Raw genomic sequence first — 15,662 nt, 5'->3', positions numbered from 1 at the left:
TTATTTATATATGTATTTTATTAGCATGTATGTGTATCGAAAAAAAAATGATAGCTTCATCAGCTGACTGTTACCTAGATAGGTACAAGCATTTAGTTGCTTATAGTAGGAACATATGACCATGTACGTTTGAGATATTTATTTATTATTTATGTATATTAAGAATGTCTGTCCAAAAAAAAAACAAAACTTTTTTGAAAATTTTTCTACGTAATTATTATCATAAAGGTTACAATCATTTAAATATTTAATAAAAAAGTGAGGAATACCAGTTTTGGGCAAAATTGTAAATAGTTTGATAATTATTTTGATTTCTTTACTACAACCATATAAGCACATTTTTGTAATAAAAAACGCAAAAAAAATCACCGACATAAAAAAATCATTAACAAACAACGCTCTACTTATGTTTCAAAGCAACGTTCAAGTCCGCCGTAAAATCTGGAGCTAGCACTTAACCCAATCTAGAACGGACCGAGGTAGTGTTTCTAGGTCATTTAGACGATCTAGACGACAAATATAAGCGGATTAGGTCGAGGAACAAACAACGTCATCCATTACGTCACAGAGATAATAACCGAGCGACGTGTAAACACGTTTCAAATTTCAGGACAATGACCTCATTATGACATACGTATTATTTTAAAGCCACAGTCAAAATTGTGATTGTAAGAATTATGATTACAGATGAAGGTCATATATTAATCGAGTACAGATGTAGCTGTGTCAGTCGGTTGTATCTATACAAATAAATGAAATTGGAGTGTCTGCTTGTAAAATTAAGATAACCGCTTTTTTACTTAATGCATATGGATATAGACACGGTATACAATATACCAAAATAACCTTTTTAAAATTTTTGTCTGTCTGTCTGTTTTTTCCGGCCATCCAATCTCCAAAATAGCTGGACCGATTTTGAAAGAACTTTTAATGGCAGATAACTGATGTAATAAAAAGTAGCTTAAGTTACTTTTATTTTAGAAATTTATTAATTTTATAACTCTGAGAACTGAACAATAACTTTTTTGTTACCTGTAATATAAACATTGAGTTTCTTATTTTAAAAATAATCGTTCAATCGTAAAGAAAGATTTGAAGCAAAAACTTTGAAGAATAGATAATATGTACTTATTCAATTTTACTGACTTTTGAGACAAAACATAGAAAAATAACCTGATTGAAACAGATAACTGACATTCGAATGGTTACGTTTTAAACATTTCACCATTTTCACTTGATTCCTAGAAATTAGAAGCCATCATCACTTCAGCCTATCGCAGTCCACTGCCTCCACAAGAACTCGTGTGTTTGCCCATAGTCACCACGCTGGGCAGGCGGGTTAGTGACCGCAGGGCTGACTTTGTCTGGTTTGTGGTAGTGGAACTGTGTTATCTGTTTTGTCACCTCTTACGACACCCACGGGAAGAGACGGGGTGGCTTTATTTTTAATACCGTAACCATACAGCATTAGAAGTCATAATAGGTCTTTAATACATGCAGCATACACAGAAGTTACTTTACACCAATAACTAGGCCTCTAAACGCATAATTGGCTCCTATAACAGAGGTCAAGAATTATTTGTAATTGACACTATGACTATTCACCTTTGATCTCCAAATTATCTTACGATAAATGGTTATGTTCTTATAAAAGAAATAAATAAAGTGACGAAACTCGTATGTGAACAAAAATTTTGAGTTTTCCATCAGGCCTGTATTTTCATCTATTTGAATGGAATTATCAATAAAATCTTAATATGAAGCAAGTCATCACTTCAGCCTATCACAATCCACATCAATATCAATCACATCGCTGGACATAGGCCTCCACAAGTTCGTGCCAGGGAGAAGGCGGGTTCGTGACCGCAGGGCTGGCTTTGTCGCACCAAAGATCGTCTACCAAAATTTAGCATGCGAAATTTGGCAACTTAATTATAAGAACCTTACGCAGAAGACATGAGCCGCATAAACCACAACAAGCGTCAGTCTCTGCTACAGAATAATGTATCAGCTTAAGCGCAACGCTGGTTGTAATCTCTCGAATCTAGTCACAGTACTAAGGTAACTGCTTTCTTGTGTAATACTATACAAGGAAATTAGTGCACAAATATTCTTCAAAATAAATTACTTATACAGCCAATATCAATTTCTTAGACCAAATATGGGATATATATATATGTCAAATATGGGACTATGAATTATAACTTCGATTGCTGGTTGAAAGATAAATAATTTTTTGTATATGAATTTTCACACATGAGTTCACGTTATTTTTGGCGTAAACTTGTGGAGGCCTATGTCCAGCAGTGGACTGTATAGGCTGTAATGATATGAATTTTCAATTCCATTCGAACAAATAAATACTAGCAGTATACTTGCTCCCACGATGATATAATTAACTTAATTACTAGCGGTGATTTGTAGTTTCAAGAACATAACTTTCAGCTATTTTTATACCTATTTTTTTTTACGTGGGAAAAATGTAGTTAAGTCAGACTCCTACTGACTAAAAACTACCACGTGTGAGCAGTCATCCGCCTAGGTGGGGCGAGATGGGGTCGCGCTAGCATTCGCCACCTCGTTCCGGAGCTATTTTCCTACCTAAACTGGGTCTAAACTGGGCCAAACGTTGCAATTGGTTAGAGTAAGAAACACTTATCTAGAATTTATTTTGTTGTGTATACTTATGTTTTGTGTTGTACATATATTGAGTAATTTAAATGTACATCTGTTTCTTTTTAAGTTAATATTCACTTACAGTTATCGCAAAACGTCTACGCCTTTGTTTTCTTTTCAAATAATGTACTAAATGCTACGTTGCATTGTCTTTTGTATCACAATAATAGTATATATCTCCTTTCTTTTCAAGCGATCTCATGTATTGTTCAGCGCTTTTGTTGCTGAAAAACGAAAGGGATGAGAGAGGCCTAAATTCGTATACTTGTTTGAACATTTTTTTGCAAACAGTCTTTGACGGTCTTTTATTATATCATTTTATCATCCGATCTCAAATTTAACTTGAAAAACCTTTCATTTTTAACAAATAATTTTGTTGTATAAATATATTTTGTATACACCGTTTAAATGTATGAAGATTGTATTATAAAACTACGTTTAGTACTATAAATTGATTTAATTATGTGTAATAAGCTTGCGTTGTTGATTGCGCACTATTACCGACATATTTTTCATATACCTACTACTTTTATTAAAGGTAGCCTGGAAGCATCCTGGAAGAGATCGCTATAAGCGATAAGGCCGACCTTGCATACATTACTTGTTTTTGTATCTAATCGTTCTAAAATGTATCCTCTTTTTTGTGTGTGCAATAAAGTTTAATAAATAAATAACTAGCGATGGCTACACACAGCCAATGTACTAAGCACCCAACACCTAAAACAGTCCCCTGTCATGTTCCACTGGCAATGAGAAAGTTTTTGATTGATGCGTTTTCACACTTTCATATAACTTCAGACCACATTTATTACGCCTTTTTATATCACATAGAATTATATTTGCTTTATGAAAAAGATTTCAGAAGAAAAATCGTTAGAAAAATGCCTATCTTTTATATAAATAGTTATAAAAATACCTCGTATTTTTGGCCTTCTTGAGAGCATCCCAATCAGTTTCGTAAATGAAAATTCATGAGTCAAACGTATGCTTAGATTGGTATGGGGTCTTGTTGAATAATTTATCTTTTTTTCTATGACCTTTGATAGTATCGTCGGGATGGGAGGTCATGACAGGGTAGTAAGGTCATGCCACATCCATTCGTGAAAATTGATGGCATTTGTTATGGCCCAGAGTTCATTTTATGAGTATCTCTTTGTGAATTGCCACTTTGTCTCGATCGATCCATGCTCACAGAAAATCGTCAAACGAATTAGTTTTCTACGACTGCCATGCTCTTGGCTCTACTTTTATTCACAGAGTCACAGAAAAAGCGACATAGATGGAACTTATGAGATTGACAGTGAAAACAAGTTGACGCCATTTTTATTTAAAATAGACGTCGTCATTTAAAGAGTCTATTTTAGGTAGATAATGCCTTGTTTTATAATTACGAGCGACATAGACAAAATAAAATAAAATATCTTTATACATATATACTAACTAGCGACCTACCCCAGCTTCGCACGTTTGCAAAAACTATCAGTGTTCCTCTACTATATCATGCATGTATTATACATATAAACCTTCCTCCACATTCACTTTATTTACTAAAGAAAACCGCATAAAATTCGTTGTGCAGTTTTAAAGACCTAAGCATACAGACAGCGGGAAGTGACTTTGTTTTAAACTATGTAATGATATTATAAAGCTGAAAAGTTTGTTATTTAAACTCGTTAATCTCAGGGACTACTGTTTCGAAGTGAAAAAATATTTTTGTGTTGGATAGCCCATTTACTAAAGAAGGCTAGGGCTATAGGCTATTTTTTTCACATTAACACGTGTGAAATCGCGGGACACAGCTAGTAACCAATATTTTTAAATATCACGTAATGTTTTTATCAATAGCTAAACCTGGCAGTTGCCATATAACGATGCATTTTTTAGTTTTTTTTTTTAGCTTTTTTAACCAAAAACAATTATCAAAATATTAGAGAGATCTCTTACGTAACCTCAAAATTGAATTCTTGTTAGGATTCCGCTTTATTTGCCTTGTCTAATTATTACGATATCTTATATAATAACTAGTGTATAAAATTAATATTATAATTATATAATTGTAATTCTATACGATTAATCTATTTACGTAATCACGACTGCTTGTAATTTTAACGCCAGTAATTAAGTGTGGCTGACAGCTTGATTGATGCTTGGCTTTAATGGAAATCATGGGAAAGTCATAATACTTTGTTAAAAATACATGAAATACTACATATACATTGCATTCAGCCTGTAACGTCCCAGTGCTGGGCATATGTTTCTTTCTCCGTGTAGGAGAAGGAGTGGAGCTTAAGAAACGATCGATCAGGTGTACATGATAATTAAATTATTGAACACGTTTGATTTTACGGACCATACCGCGACACCTAAATTCCCGATATTTCGGTGACGTTACAATCGGTTCGGTAAAGTACAGTTACAATCGTAATGGTGTCGCGGTAGCTTGCGAAAGCGATCCCGTGGCGCCCCCCTATGGCGATGGCACCAGTGGGTTTTAGTGGGTAGTCTGGGCAGGAGTCCCACACTCCCACCGGCCTCGTCGTAATGGTCACAGGCGTGTTAAAAGTTTTCATGGTCAGTGACAGTAAAAAAACTTATAATATTAAACATTGAATCAGAAATAATGTATACATATTATAGAAGATAATTTGAAATTGGGTACTTCTCTGGTGTTGCGACGTCACGACGTTGGGGCCAGAAGTCTCCCGCCGGCCTAGTTGGCGGGGTACGTAAAAGTATTTCTCAACGAAAAAAGTGAGTACTTGTCTTTTTTATATAACTAATTCGACAAACAAGCGTACGGCTCACCTGATGTTAAGCAATTACCGTAGCCTATAGACGCCTGCAACGTACGCAAAGCGCGTTGCCGACCCTACCCCCAATTTCCTCACAAGAGCTTTGGTCACCTTACTCACCGACAGGAACACAACAATGCTTGAAACCAGTATTAATTAGCTGTGATGTCATGATGATGTGATTGTCTGGTGCTACGCTCATACTACGATCTCTCTACGCTTAGTGCTACGCTCGACTAAGTTGTAGCGTGCTACACAAAACACCGATCAGTTGAACTGAAAGTTCAATCTACCAGTGATTCTAAATTTAAACAATTATTATTATTTTTGTTTACGAAACACACACGCATACATTTAAAAAAATTGGAGTAAGGAATCAATAATTATAACTTTTTTTTTCATAATCTAAAATAGAGTTTAAACCAATTTCAAAGAAACAAAGTATTGATAGGCAATGTAATGGAAGATTAAGTACTACTAGTAGGTAACGTTAACCTCATTGGATAAACACGTAGGTACTCGTAATACGGTATGGTATACGTCGATACTCATACAGACTAATTTATTGGTGCACATTGAAGCTATCGCTGTTTTGGACTTCAGGCATGTTATGATTCAAACAGTCTGACCGCAAATAATTAGATAAGGCCGTCAGTAATTTTCTACCGCGTTCGAACTGAAATTAACGTCATTTTGTGATCTGTTTAAAATACATGACGATGGTTTTTTTATAGTCAGGTCAGAAAATACCTTTGTCCTAGGCATTTTTCTGCGATATCTTGACAGTACAATACAACTTGATAACTATACAATCATAAATAAACGTTTCAAATTCAATGTTATCAAGTAAGATGTGAATCTGGTCTTAGGGATCCAGAAGTAGTATCGAAAATTCTAAGACCACGATAAACATCTGGCCTATACAAACATCTATTATGTGAGGGTATCGAACCCACCATTAGCGCATAAGTAAGCGCATAAGTAGCGCATAAGACAAAATCTTGGTACCAATGCTTCCTCAATAATTTTAATAATTCAAAACAATTTGGTTGTATTAATAAAACGACCGTGTGCATTCAAACAACAGACTGACTATATTAGTTGAATGTCATATTTCATACAGTAAAAGAACATAGATGACGCTACTTGTAGCATATATGAACAAATTACATTTTCATATTATTTCATAATATTAATACCCCCACTATATCAAAATGTTATACAGTAAATGCAACAACACAATAAATTAATTATATTTATTTTGCACACCCATCGGTTTCAAAAACTTATAATGTTTTACACAGATTAAAGATTTTGTTAGAACATCTGCAGCCATATCAGCTGTTGGTAGGTACTCTATTTTAACAATGTTATTATTAATACATTCTCTTCCAAAATGATATCTAATATCTACATGTTTGGATTTACAATGAAAAACTGTGTTATATAATAATTTATGGGCACTTTGGTTGTCATTAAATATAAGAATAGAATCAGAGTTACCAGTTATTTCTTTATACAAATTTCTTAAGTAAACAGCCTCCTTACAACTTTCAGAAATACCAATGTATTCTGCTTCTGTGCTAGACAGAGCTATATTATGTTGCTTTTTACTACTCCATGAAATTACACCTCCTGATAGATTAAAACAAAATCCGGTGTATGATTTTCTATCTAAAGTATCACTGCCCCAATCTGCATCTACATAACCAATTATATTTTTATTACCTGTACCACAATATCTAATGCAATAATCTTTAGTTTTCTTTAAATATCTCAATATCCGCTTAGCATGAGCCCAATGCTCTCTACTATAGCAATTGTTAAACTGACTCAGGTATCCTACTGAGAATGCAATATCCGGACGTGTAAGTATAGCAAGGTACATTAAACAACCAATTAATTGCTGGTATGGTAAACTCTTATCACAATTACTATGTTTAGCCAACTTAAGTCCACTTTCCATAGGAGTATCTACAGTTTTACAATTTTCTAAATTAAATTTTAACAATAACTGTTCTATGTAATGACTTTGATCTAATGTTAACACTTTAATTTTCTTATCATAGCACACTGACATACCAAGACATTGTTTTATTTGGCCTAAATCTTTAATCTTAAATTGAGACTCTAATACACACTTTAACTTATCAGTTTCTTTAGAACAATTTGAAAAAATGAAAAAATCATCGACATATAATGCAATTATAGTCATATTTTTAACTTCATTCTTTACATACAAACAAGGTTCATACTTAGATTTTACATAACCATTTTTTGTTAAACAAATATCTACTTTATTATACCACATTCTAGATGACTGTTTTAATCCATAAATAGCTTTCTTTAACTTTAAAACTTTATTAGTAACTGATCCATCAAAACCTTCAGGTATTTGCATGTAAATATTTTCATCAAGTTCGCCATTTAAAAATGCAGTTACCACATCAAAATGTCTAATATCAAGTCCTAGTTTTACTGACAAAGCAAAAAGTAATCTTAAAGAACTATGTCGCACCACTGGTGAAAATGTCTCAGTATAGTCTATACCCGGTTGTTGGGAGAAGCCCTTTGCCACTAATCTCGCACGATAACGCACTTTATTATCAGGTTCTATTTTCTTTTTGAGTACCCACTTACACTGTACAATTGTACCACTACTAGGAATATCTACCACATCCCAAGCATCATTGTGTTCGAAGCACTTCAGTTCATCTTTGACAGCTTGCAACCACTGGTTTCTCTCAGGCCCTTTCAACGCTTGCTTCAATGTAAGATCAGCTCCGCAAACCATATCATTCTCCGAGTAGCAAATTCCACCAAAACCATACCTATCTGGAGCGTGACGTTCTCTTGTAGGTCTGACTTGATGATAATCATCATCTATAGTTTCTACAGAATCCTCATACTCACTCGGCATATAGTCTGAAATAGAATCATCTTCTGATACTTCTTTTAAAGTTGAATCTGTGTCACCCCCCACTGAATCTTGTAGATTAGAGCTTTCCTGTGACATGCCATCATTCACAGATTCCTGATCCTTGCCTTCATATGCAACCTCCGTCACCATTGGTTCTTTTTCCATTACAATCACATCTCTGCTAGTGGTTATAATTTTTTTTATAGGATCATACACTCTGTAGCCCTTGATGTTCTCGGGAAATCCAACTAGTATACATTCAGTGGATTTCTTATCCCATTTTGATCTCTTCTCTTTATTGACATGGACCATGACTGGTGAACCAAAGATCCTCAGATTGCTAATATCTGGTTTAACACCTGTCCATAACTCATATGGCGTTTTACCATCTAAAACAGATGAAACTGTCCGATTATGCAAATATACGGCTGTGTTACAGGCTTCAGCCCAAAACTTTTTATCCATCATGGCATCATATAACATACATTTTGCCTTCTCTACGATGGTTCTATTCATTCTTTCGCATAACCCGTTCTGTTGTGGTGTGTATGGATTCGTTTTTGATGAACTATGCCATATTTTTTTAAGAATATATCAAAATCTGAATTACAAAACTCCTTTCCATTATCACTTCTGAAGAATTTCACTTTTCTGTTAGTTTGATTCTCTGCCATCGCCTTAAACTCTATAAAATATTTCAAAGCTTCATTTTTATGTTTCAAAAAATAAATAAAGGTCATTCGACTAAAGTCGTCAACAAACAAAAGAAAGTAGGACGAGCCCTCTAGTGATTTCTCCTCCATGGGTCCACAAATATCACTGTGCACCACATTTAAAAGTTCTGTGCTTCTCGTACCAACATTTGTGAAAGGTAGCCGACATTGCTTGCCCTCACAACATGTCTTGCATGATGATTTGCTTATCTCAATTTTTTCAACAAAATCCATTCCTGTTACAGCATTCTTCATTTTCATCAAGCTATCACTATTCACGTGACCTAATCTACGATGCCAGATGTGACCTGAGGTAGTAGCCGCAGCTATCAACCTCTCTTGTGTGTTCAATCTATAGACTCCATTCAACAATGTAGCAGTAGCAACTAAATCTCCATCTCTGTTGTGTATAAGACAGCCATCTTTATTGAAATACACTCTATTTCCTTTTTCTATCAATTTACTTACGGAAATGAGATTAGTTGTTAATTGTGGTACACAAAACACATCTTCGATGTTAATGTCGAATTCATTGTCATTCACTGTGGTTATTATCTTAACATCGCCAGCACACGTAACTGAAACAGTTTCTTGATTTGCAACTATGATATCTTCTTGAACTTTACGGTATCGGCTCGATATCCAATCTGTGTTAGCGGTTAAGTGGACGCTAGCACCGGAATCAATATACCAGTCTCTTTTATTAAAACTTCCGCTTAGAAATACAGCTGAAAATGCGTTGGTTTGTTTACAGTCTTCGTTTTTATTCTTTAAATTCGAGTTATTTGGACATTGATTTCGGTAGTGTCCGATTTGTTTACAACGATAGCATTTAACGTTGACAGTTTTCACGTTAACATTACTTGTCTTTGACAAATTCGAGGTCGAGGCGCCATCTTTATTTAATGTTGTCGATGCTTGTTTCCTTTTATGATGCCATTTTCTAGACACAGTAAATGCACTATCTTCACTACTGTTTCCGTTTCCTGTCTCCATATCTAGAAGTTTGCTTTTAATGACATCCGTTGTAACTTGAATACCTGAATGCTCTATCGCCATGATCATGGGAGAGAACTTCTCTGGTAATCCAGCTAGCAATAACGAACCAATCCATTCGTCATTAATTGCGAATCCCGTTTCACAAAGTTTCTGACCTGTCTCAATTATTTGTGTGACATACGAGGTCATGGAACTGCAATTATCCAGACGGATAGAAATTAAATTTCTCAGGAGACTTATTCTTCTCGTGAAACCAGAATCATCAAAAAGAGATTTTAATTTTTCCCACAGCTCTTTAGTAGTCTTGACTGTCTTAATGTGCACGTACAATGACGCATCTATCGTTAAAATTAGTTTCGCCTTTGTCTTGGCGTCATCCGCGTCTGATGCAATAATTACCGCACCACCGGCGTCCAACTCTGGTTTGATGCACTTCATCATTCCTTCAAGTATAAGGAAATTTTCGGCTGCAAACACCCATTCGTCGTAATTTTCCCTTCCTCGTAACTTAGGCATTACGATACACATTTACGATATAATTAGCCGCCATTACGGTGATACGCAATAGCAACCTGCTAACTGTTCGCAAACGAATTTAATGTCTAAAACGCGGAAAATAGCCTGACTAACTGCGAAAAACACTAACGTGTCGAGCTGCAACTTTTTAACATAAGTTACTTCGCGAAAAACTAGTCTTAAAGCCAATATTCTGGGCCCATAACCTATTAATAAAACGACCGTGTGCATTCAAACAACAGACTGACTATATTAGTTGAATGTCATATTTCATACAGTAAAAGAACATAGATGACGCTACTTGTAGCATATATGAACAAATTACATTTTGATATTATTTCATAATATTAATAGGTTGGACCCAACTTTGATATTGGTTATCTGGTAGTTTTATCGTTATTTTGTATATAAAAATTATGTGGTGTCATGGGACACCATGTAGGAACGAAGTTCCTTCGGATAGTATAGAAGCAACACAATTTGAAAAAAATGTTGAATTTTAAATATATTCTAGTTCTTGATTTTTTTTTTTAATTTTGTTGATTGATTTTTAATTAATTACATAAAAGTACTAGCTGACCCCGCAAATGTTGTTTTGCCATATATGTTGTTAACACCCTTAATCCCCCCCGCCCCTTATAACTTAGGGGTATGAAAAATAGATGTTGGCCGATTCTCAGACCTACCCGATATACCCACAAAATTTTATTGAAATCGGTCCATGACACGAGAATTTTATATATTAGATTTAGGAAATTTAGTATTTTAGATAATAACAAATACCGTAAAATAAAATAAATCAAACAAAATAATAATAATAATAATAATAATAATTCAAACTATTAGTGAAATAAAAAAACGAGTCTTTATTTATTTTTATCCACAGTATAAAATTACATAAATAATTTTAAAAAAAGTTTACTAGTAATATTTTAGTTTTACAAACGTCATATTATACAGTCGTGTGACTGATATTACGTCACTTCCGTTATATATTTTTCTTACGGTTTTAGTATTACATTTTTTTTTCAGTTTGGTCGCCCAGCCAAATGTCAAGCCTGCCGTAAGGAACTTCGTTCAAACAATCTGGTAGATTTCGTATTTAGTTATAACGAAAGCAAGGCCTTTCGCTTTCGCTTTTTCGCTTTATACACTGTATATTTATTTTCCCTTTTATATATCCCGCCGAATTTGTAATAATCTAGAACAAAATCTATGTGCGCTTCACGATAGATTTATTGAAACAGATGTCTGAGAACAAGAGAAATGTTTGAGAATGGATGAACCTAAGCTCTTCTCCAATCTGAAACCTCACTGCTCATTCTAATAAAGAGTTTTTTGTAAGTAAGAATTGTTATATATTCAAGTATAACAAAAATGAAGAAGAACGATTTAAACTAACGCTCTGATCGCGGCGGACATATTTTGTATCGCAATAACGGATAAATAATTGTAAAATAAATAACCGTAATAATAATGTATATAATATTGTAAAATAAATAACTTTTGAATGAAAATATAAGAAAATGAAAATTACTATTTGTTTTTCTTATTTTTTACATCAATTAAAGAAATCTTCTGTTGGAAAATTCTTTGGAAACTTAAATAGTAGAGTCCTATATTTATCTACGATTTATTTATGTTACGAGTAATTAAAATACAAATTAATTTCAAGTAGGCCATAAAATGTGTTTATTTATAACACAGATCTAATATGTACGTTAAAATCGCTCCACTTTTGACAGGCTCGTATAGCAGACTGCGGTTCGCGAATTAATTAAATTTTAATCAACGCCGAGATGCCGGGATTATGAGCGACGTTTTGATAAATCTTTGCTAAGTTATGTCGCCCTGGTACATGTCTCCGTATACTAGCGGTATTAAATTACTTCATGAGTAAAATTTTATTAAAATAAAATATTATAACCAGTTTTAGTAACCTAGACTAAGTGTTGTTTTGAAATAAATATAAATAAAAGTATGTTAAAAATTAAAAAAACAGTCGTCTCGTACTAACATAGGCAACTTAATAGACATATTTTAACTCCGACGGAAATCGAACGCATGACCCTGGAGATTAAAGCTGTATGTTTAATTTTTAACATGAACCAGTTTTATGGGCGTACATAATAAATATAGTCAAACTGAAAAAGGTTTAATATCAATAAGATTTCTAAAATAATTTAAACGCAGTTCAAGTCTACAGCTTCAATTAAGCATCATCAATATGTTTTAAAATAAAGCATAGTTATTTATAAACTTTTCAAATTCTGTATATTTAAATGTAGCTTAGAAAAGTTATTTTAGTTATAAATTATATATTTAGAGCATCAGAACTCCTTCAACGAGATAAACACAACTGCAATACGTAAACGTAAATTACGGAGACTACCCAGTCGTAATCCGCTGTAACAATTAACGTTATCCAAAATCAATTCCAATGCCACGATGAGATTTGAGTCACAAACAAGGTATTAGCAACAGTGTTATGTTCCATAACATTCAGTACAACAGGCTTACTCTCAAGAACTGTAATAGCAATCGTATTTACAAGTGCTATTGATTATATACGTACCATTGTCTTATAAGGCCGTGGCCATATCACTATCGCGCAGTATTGTGAAATGATATCGGATCGAAACATTGTAAAGGTATTTTAAATATATCTATTGGTTTATTATATACTCTTGATAAACAAAACCTCAATGTATACCAAATTATCTCAAACAGTCACAGACAACTAACTTTCAGAGTAAAAGATTAACGATTTTTAAAGGTTTCCCTCGATTTCTCTGGGACGCCATCATCAGATCCTGGTTTCCTTATCACGGTACCACCCTTGGAATATCTTTTTTCGAAAAAACAAATCATCAAAATTGATAATAAACGACGAAGTTATCCGCGAACACACATAAAAAATATATACTGTCGAATTGAGAAACTTCCTCCTTTTTCTGAAGTCGGTTACCAAACATAAACATTTTATCGGGAAAAGGATATAAGAAAATGTAACAATACTTTTTGTTTGAAATCCAGTTAGAAAACCTATAAAGTTCACTCAAATAAATAGCGGAAGAAATAGCGTGTGCGAGTAATTGCCCCACGCCGAGCCACTCTGCTGATTAATCGCGTTACGGAGATAAAACACATTCTGGAAAAATAACTCTCATTGTTCGAATATGCGGAGGCTATCGATATTGCCTACGCGCAAATTAACTACATCTATTGGAAATTTTCTGCTGTTTGGTTACGGCAGTAAAGAATATAGCCAATCCCTCTCTTTCCGTGGCTCTCGTAAGAGGTGACTAAGGGATAACACAGTTCCACTACCATCTTGGAACTTATAAACTGACCGATGGCGGGGTAACCATAACTGCCATAATTGCTGACTTTCAAATACTCATGCCGAAGACGGGCAGCAGCGTCTTCGGTGCGACAAAGCCAGCCCTGCGGTCACCAACCCGCCAACGAGGTGACTTTGAGCAAAACACATGACATTATGGCACGAAATTAGGGAGGCCTATGTCCAGCAGTGGACTGTAATAGGCTGAAGTGATGATGATGATTGGAAATTTTAATAAAATTCAAGAGAACATCGTTGACAATGTTTTGTACTATATTTCTATTTTCTAGAAAAAATGGTCTTTATTAGGCGATATGTTGCTTTAAGATACGTTAAGGAACATTATAATAGGTATATACTGACTCGGCAGAACCATTGAAAAATTTAAGCAGTATGGTAAAAATATCATTCGCATAAGAAAATGAAATCCACACCCAATACATAATTAATGGTTCAATATTGAATACCAATTCCAATCTTAGTAAGCGATATCTAAACGCTTAACAGTAGTACATATATGATAGTGTACATATATGATAACTAGCATATAAGTGTAAATATAAACTTAGATAGTAAAAATAACAGTATGAATACAAAAATTTCAAGAAATGTACACAGCTTCTACCCCTGGATAATTGTAAGATGAAAAAAAAAAGAAAAAAAAAGAAAGGTAAGAAAAGGAAAAAGTAATAATAAATAGTAGTAATTATATTTATAAGTAAATTAGGTTAGCATAACTTTAAATATTGGTCGGTGGACTCACGTAGGATTAGAGATACTAAGCTTAGTTTAATTAGTCTCTAAGTTGCATATGTAGGTGCCAAGGTATCTAGAGTAACAAACAAATAATTGGAATAACAAGAGCACGGGCATTATAAGCTCGTGGATATATATTGTTATACATTAAAAAAAAAAAAAAAAAAAAAAAAAAAACGCTTAACAGATCTGGTAAAATTATGTGTGTGTTGGTAAAGTAAACATACAAAAATACATTGAGATTTTAAATTTCTTGTCTATACAAGGACATGCTAACTAAAATTAAATAATACCTTAACCTTTAATACGCATCTACAAAACTCCCATGAAACGTATATACGCACGTGCATATTTTACGCAAACATCTCAAAGTTGTAGATACATTTGTGTTTTACAGACACCTATCGATACTAAAAAATGCTCGACAGTAACTATCAAAATCTGTACTACTAAAATATTTTTACAGGAGTTCTGTCAAATTATACAATAATAAAATACAGCTAGCAAACGAAAAAATAAAACCAACTTCAATTATTATATTACTTATTCGACAAGTAATACAACGTAGGTAGACGAAAAAGTAACCAGTTAATACGCATTATTAGAGGTAACTCAATAAGCACTCAAAAGTTTCGATTAAAAATAGACTCATCAAAATCGGTACACCCAACAAATAGTTATGATGTAACACAAATAGAAAAAGAAAATTACAGTTGAATTGATAACCTCCTCCTTTTTTTAAATTCAGTTAAAAATATTTATGTAAATGCTTAGAAATGTAGTTTATGTATCCATTATTTCCTGTAGGATGTGTTGAAAAGGACTCATTCTTGAGCGCAAGTAATATTTGTGCAGGTAACACATGTCAAACTTGTACCAGAAAATGTCTGGAAATTGACATGTCACTTACATTGCACGGCCTTATCCATGTCTGACAGTGAATGTCA

The 15,662-nt window shown here is 33.7% G+C and overlaps 1 protein-coding gene across 1 annotated transcript in view; it reads right to left on the bottom strand.

Moving 5' to 3' along the window:
• The window catches only part of LOC123665238 (complexin), a 417,462-nt gene that overhangs the window by 349,133 nt on the left and 52,667 nt on the right, over positions 1–15,662 (bottom strand). The gene's annotated exons all lie outside the window — the stretch shown is intronic.

The sequence above is a fragment of the Melitaea cinxia genome, chromosome 23 (genome assembly GCF_905220565.1).
Source record: "Melitaea cinxia chromosome 23, ilMelCinx1.1, whole genome shotgun sequence".
Lineage (NCBI taxonomy): Eukaryota > Metazoa > Arthropoda > Insecta > Lepidoptera > Nymphalidae > Melitaea > Melitaea cinxia.
This window is presented reverse-complemented; position numbering and strand designations above follow the sequence as displayed.